This window comes from Eriocheir sinensis, chromosome 27, assembly GCF_024679095.1.
Source record: "Eriocheir sinensis breed Jianghai 21 chromosome 27, ASM2467909v1, whole genome shotgun sequence".
NCBI lineage: Eukaryota > Metazoa > Arthropoda > Malacostraca > Decapoda > Varunidae > Eriocheir > Eriocheir sinensis.
In genome coordinates this window covers 2776361-2782360 of record NC_066535.1, presented here as the reverse complement: position 1 = coordinate 2782360, position 6000 = coordinate 2776361, and the positions used below count along the sequence as shown (strand labels likewise).

Genomic DNA, 6000 nt, shown 5'->3' with positions numbered 1-6000 from the left:
TACCACTATTACTACTGTTACTACGTCTTTCCTCATTCCTTTGAGTTTAGGACATAGGCAGACATTAACCAGTGACACAAGACGAGCAATGACATTTGAGCAGCGACAGCTAACAGTGGAATCACTTATCATTACTAACTGACCAACACCAAAATGATAATCAGCTCCCTAATACTCCCAGCAAGGGACGCCGCTTTGTTGCCCGACACGCTGACAGCCACACACGGGCGGCATCATTAGTTTCACCGCCTGCTCGAGGGAGACGGCCATAATGACAGGACTGCCTCTCGCTGTCACTCACGTCCTGCTGCGGTAATTCAAACAAATATACGGCGATCGTGAGCTCTATTGTGTAACTTAATGGGGCGTTGGTACACCTCACTGATCATTATATTATTATCATTATTAATAACAATAATAATAATAATGAAAATAATAATAATAATAATAATGCTAATAATGCTGATAATGCTGATAATGATAATGATAATGGTAATGAAAATAATAATAATAATAATAATAATAATAATAATAATAATAATAATAATAATAATAATAATAATAATAATAATAATAATAATATTGATAATAATAATAATAATGACAAAGTTAGACTACTATTATCATTATATAAAGTAGAAGTAGTGTTTAACCAGAGATATTGAGAAATGTAATTCTCTCTCTCTCTCTCTCTCTCTCTCTCTCTCTCTCTCTCTCTCTCTCTCTCTCTCTCTCTCTCTCTCTCTCTCTCTCTCCCCTTGCATAATCAGGCTCACCAGAAGACAGACTCGTGCGGATGACTAATTATGTCTGTGGTCCATTTTACGTAAGTTTGTCCCTCTCTCTCTCTCTCTCTCTCTCTCTCTCTCTCTCTCTCTCTCTCTCCTCCACCTCCTCCTGAAAGGTCCGTAACAGGCGGGCATGCGTGACCAAACTTTATTTTTTCAGTTTCGCAACGACGGAGTAGAAACCTAATAACCTGGTGCGGGGGGGTGGGGGAGAGAGAGAGAGAGAGAGAGAGGGGGGGGGAGTTGAGGGAAAGGACGAGGAAGAGGCGGAAGACAGGGAGGAGCAAAATGGAGGCTACTTTAGGTTGGCGTGTTCGTAGCGGGCTTTTTTTTATTGTTTCCTTTTTTTGTGTGCCCTTGTGCTGTCTCCTTTGCTGGGGAAAAAAACTGGAGACCAACCTTTTTTTCGGGAACAGGCACTGGATGCAACTTGTATTTTGGATAGGCCTAGCACTTGCCATATTTTGGAGTGTAATTACTCAAAAGTTCTTCAGTGGTTTACAAATATTTAGCCGTGATTTTTCCAGGCGTCTAATCTCTCCCATTTATGCCCCTCTAAACTCTTCATGATAGGCTTTGTTTTAACCCGTCCGCTGCGATTAGCACAGATTTCGCCTTCACTGGTAGCCTGGTAACATATAGTCCCAGGTCTTTCGCTGCCTCTGTGGTGGATAGTGGAGTGTTTCCCATGTGGTATTGGTATGCTGGATTTCCACTCTCAAGGTGCACGACTTTCCATTTTTCTTCATTGAATTGTAGCAGCCACTATTGCTCCATTTCTGCAGCTTGGTGGTGTCTTCTTGTAGGAAATCCGCAGTCAAGGGGTTAATTAACTTTCCCCTATTCCATTTTCATAAACACTTGACTTAACTTCACTATTTATTCGCTGTGTATACATTAAATATGCCATCTTTAACACAAAATGGTTCGCACTTCATCCTAATGTCACGGGCTCTTTTCACTATCCAGATATTGATGGTGTGTATACTACGTAGGGGAGCTCCTCCATCTCGTGATGCAACAACATGCTTCGACTCCTACGCCCGGCAGAGGGCTGCACGGGGGGCTAACTTTGCCCAACACTCGCCCCGCAGTGCCTATGCCCAAATACGCCCCGCACCCACAAGATTTTTCAGCGTGTTGATCGCACCCGCAGTATCTATGTTCGCACCCGCCTTGAGTCCTTTTTTCTTTCTTTCTTTCTTTCTTTTTTTTTTTTTACATCTTACATAGTGTAATTTAATACAAATATGTCGAAGTCTCTCTCTCTCTCTCTCTCTCTCTCTCTCTCTCTCTCTCTCTCTCTCTCTCTCTCTCTCTCTCTCTCTCTCTCTCTCTCTCTCTCTCTCTCTCTCTCTCTCTCTCTCTCTCTCTCTCTCTCTCTCTCTCCACAGCGGGAGGGTATTTGATTTCCATGAAACAATCCATTCATTGACTTACAATTCACACTTCAGCAGGTCTGGTCCAATCTCACCTGCCAATAGTAATCATATCTAATAACCCAGCACAGGTCAGGTGATATATATATGTCATTATTACTGAGCTATCATTACTACAGGAACTAGATAAACAGTGAAGTATCTTGGACACCAAATCTGTATATTTTTAATCTTAAACATGTGTTGTTTACCATGTTTTGACGTACAGCAGGGCTGGTCCCATACCTTTGTTTCCTAAAGTTTAACCCTGGTAATCGCTCCTTTCCGTGTCCATTCTTTCACTTCTAATCCATCGCTAAACACTGCGTGCATTGGTCCCGGGCGAGTGCAGGACAATTCCCTTAGGACAACACTTAACAGTACAAATCTTCCCAGGACAAAACTTCAAGATACTGCGAGGTATATCAAGTATTTATCGAAATTATTACTTAACAAATTTAAGCTATTCCGTTTGGGGAGACTGTGGCCGAGTGGTCAGTGTGCGGGCGTGGTGAGGCCGAGGACATAGCGTGGACTATAGGTTCGTCCCACCAAAACACAGTGATTTTTTTCAAACCATCGCCAAGTGGAGGAAGATTACGCACATGCTGCCCAGATCTTCAATCACCCGTAACTTCAGCGACTTCGGTCAAGAGGAGCACCAGGACCAAGCAGCATGGACCAAGCACGTCAGATATCACGGCAGCCACTAAAAATAAAATTAGCCTGCGCCACTGATGTGACGGGGTCGTCGATGAGGCCCCTCAAGACAGCCTACCGGCGCTACAGGAAAAAAAAAAAAAAAAAATCACCAGAAGGGTAGAGCTTCGCCCCTTTTGTCTTGTCTTAATCCAAGCAAACCTAACATCATATCCTTTACTCTTATCATTTGACTTGCCCTCTCCAGTAATCCCTGACTGGTGACCTGACTGAGCCAGAAAACTTTGGAATTACTCAGGGAGACAAAATAATGATCAGGTGGAGTGAACCAACATATAAATATTATATCTTTTATGTTCATTCAAGTATATTTTTCTTCTAAGTTCAACGGTATTAAATGGCATTAAAGTCTGAACAGAAAATATAACTGATTTTTTTCCCCATTTAACACGTTATTTTTTTTGTCCAAGCTATTTTTGTCCTCAGGGGTTTTGTCCTAGTTCTAGAGGTTTTCCGTCTGGACCCTGTTACGGACTCGCCGGGGCTGCACTCAGCCTGGGTTAACTAGGGGAACTTCGGTGTGACGTGAACAAGTTTGGCTTGCACCTCACCTAGAAGACCTAAGCCCAGGGTGAGCCCAAGCCCTCGATTACCATATGTATAAATGAAAAAAAAAATCAACCGAACGAATTTCCAGCCCCGTCCCCATAATCTCATGAAAGCGGCAGCTCCCCTTGACTCGTTTGGTGACCCACCCCGCCCTTACCATCGAATAAATGCGAACAAGCCCTGAACCCGTGCCTAGTTTCAAAGACGAGCCCGCGTCCGTCCACCCTATCATTGCACACCCCGAACTTCGGTTGCCCGTGGGACCCGCGAGCGCGGGCTGCCCCGCAGACCACTGGCGTGTGTGTCAGGGATGGAGTATTCGTATCCGGTATTCGTATTCAAATACATTCGAATACCGTATCTGGGTGTATTTGTATTTGTATTCGAAGAATTATTGATAGAAATCAAAGTATTCTCATTCGTATTCGAATACCAGGGAAAAGTATTCGTATTCTGCAAATAATTTGACGAATACTTCAAATTTTGTTATCAGAAATAACCGCCGTTTTTCCTTACGACTCAAGCCTCCTGGGCAGACGTGTAATCGTCGTGTAGAGTACAGGTTCATGAGCGCATTTATCTGTTGGATAACTTTAGAATAGTCCTATACTCATAAATGTATTCATGAATACTTTCAAAAAGTATTCGTATTTGTATTAGAATTAAAACCATTTCAGTGTATTCGAATTCGTATTCGTATTCGTTGGAATTTGAAGTATCAGTATACGAATACACAACTCTTGTATTCACTCCATCCCTGGCGTGTGTGTGTGTGTGTGTGTGTGTGTGTGTGTGTGTGTGTGTGTTTTAGAGAGAGAGAGAGAGAGAGAATCCCAAGCAGTGGGTCAAATGAGGCCTCGTCTGTCTGTCTACCCCTACATCTCTCTCTCTCTCTCTCTCTCTCTCTCTCTCTCTCTGCAAATCTATGGAAGTCTTGCTGTCTTGGTGAGTTTAAATTTACGAATAGCTTGGAATGTGTGTATGTGTGTGTGCGTGTGTGTGTGTGTGTGTGTGTGTGTGTAATTCACCACGGCCTGATCACGTGTACTCGTAATCGCCAGCAGGTACCCTCCCGACATGAACAAGTGCTCATTATCGTCGATCTCTGGGTACTGCCAGGACCTCACACACCACACACCCCATCCCCCTTGCTCAAGGGGGGACTAGCCACTCCTAGTCAACGGAAAGAATCCGGCCTGAGCGGGCTCGAACTGCCGTCCTGTCAGACCGTGAAGCCTGACAGCGCAGTGTGCTGTGTGTGTGTGTGTGTGTGTGTGTGTATTGAAGGTAAAATGAGGAGGAAAAGGGGGAAGGATTGAGGAGGAGGAAGAGGAGGAGGAGGAGAAGGAAGAGGAAGAAGAGGTATATAATGCCGGTTTGCTAGTGGGTCAGCGGGGCGGTGGCGGTCGGCGTCTCTCCCTCCCTCCCACTCCTCTTCCCTCTCCCTCCCTCCTTCCTGGCGTCTTTACCTGCGTCGTGTGGTCAGCCCAGAACACGCCGCCACCACACCTCCCCCACGCCACACCACCACACACCACTCCCCGCCACCATCGCCACCCTCACCACTGCCTCTTACTTCACCACCACCAATAATGATAATGACAGGACCGTAACGATAACAACTACAACAAAGGTAGTAACAACAATAATAATAATAATAATAATAATAATAATAATAATAATAATAATAATAATAATAATAATAATAATAATAATAATAATGAAATAATTAAAGTCCTTTAGTGCCCCTCAGTAAAAAAAAAAAAAAAAAAAAAAAACTCATTTCGTCGAGCTGAGAATAGAAGTAAACATGAGCTCTTACAGAAAACGTGACGAATCGAGTCCATAACCTTTACATCCAGAAAACAATTCCTGACATTTCCTATTTCCACCACACACACACACACACACACACACACACACACACACAAATCATACAGAATCCAGTGAAGTTACTCACAGGACTTTCTTAGAAAATAGCACTATGAACCCATTGAAACTGACGGGAGTGGCTGTTAATAACTGGTTCTAACTTTCCTTCCTTACCTCCTTGGACGAGTGGCCAGCTGGCGCGTCCCAAACCTTGCACACCACTCGACTTCGCATGAACAGAATAATATAAAGCGAAACATCTTCTGCTATCTAAATTCAAGCATAACTATTTTATTACAAGATATATTTTAACATCTGAACCCTGAGGGATTTCAAAGACTCATAAAAAATCCTTGGAGTCAACTGTAGGAAGATTTGCTGATCAACGGCCATGAATTCCTTAAAAGAGTTTCGAGCGTCGACTTGGCACCACCTGTTAGTGTGTACGAACGTTCGGGCAGGAAACAGGAGGGAAAGGAAGGTAAACAGGTCATACGGAAGAAAGGAAGCAAGAAATGATGAACTAAAAGATGACAAAGAGCAGAAAAGAAATTCACAGGATGCGGACCTAGAACGGAACACAAACTGCCAAAGGATAATGAAGACAGGGATGAGTCTGGTGTTGCGATCGGCCACAAGGAACCAACGATAAA

The 6000-nt window shown here is 43.5% G+C and overlaps 1 protein-coding gene across 2 annotated transcripts in view; it reads right to left on the bottom strand.

Moving 5' to 3' along the window:
• The window catches only part of LOC127003984 (cadherin-87A-like), a 92791-nt gene that overhangs the window by 64582 nt on the left and 22209 nt on the right, over nt 1–6000 (bottom strand). The window lies entirely within an intron of this gene.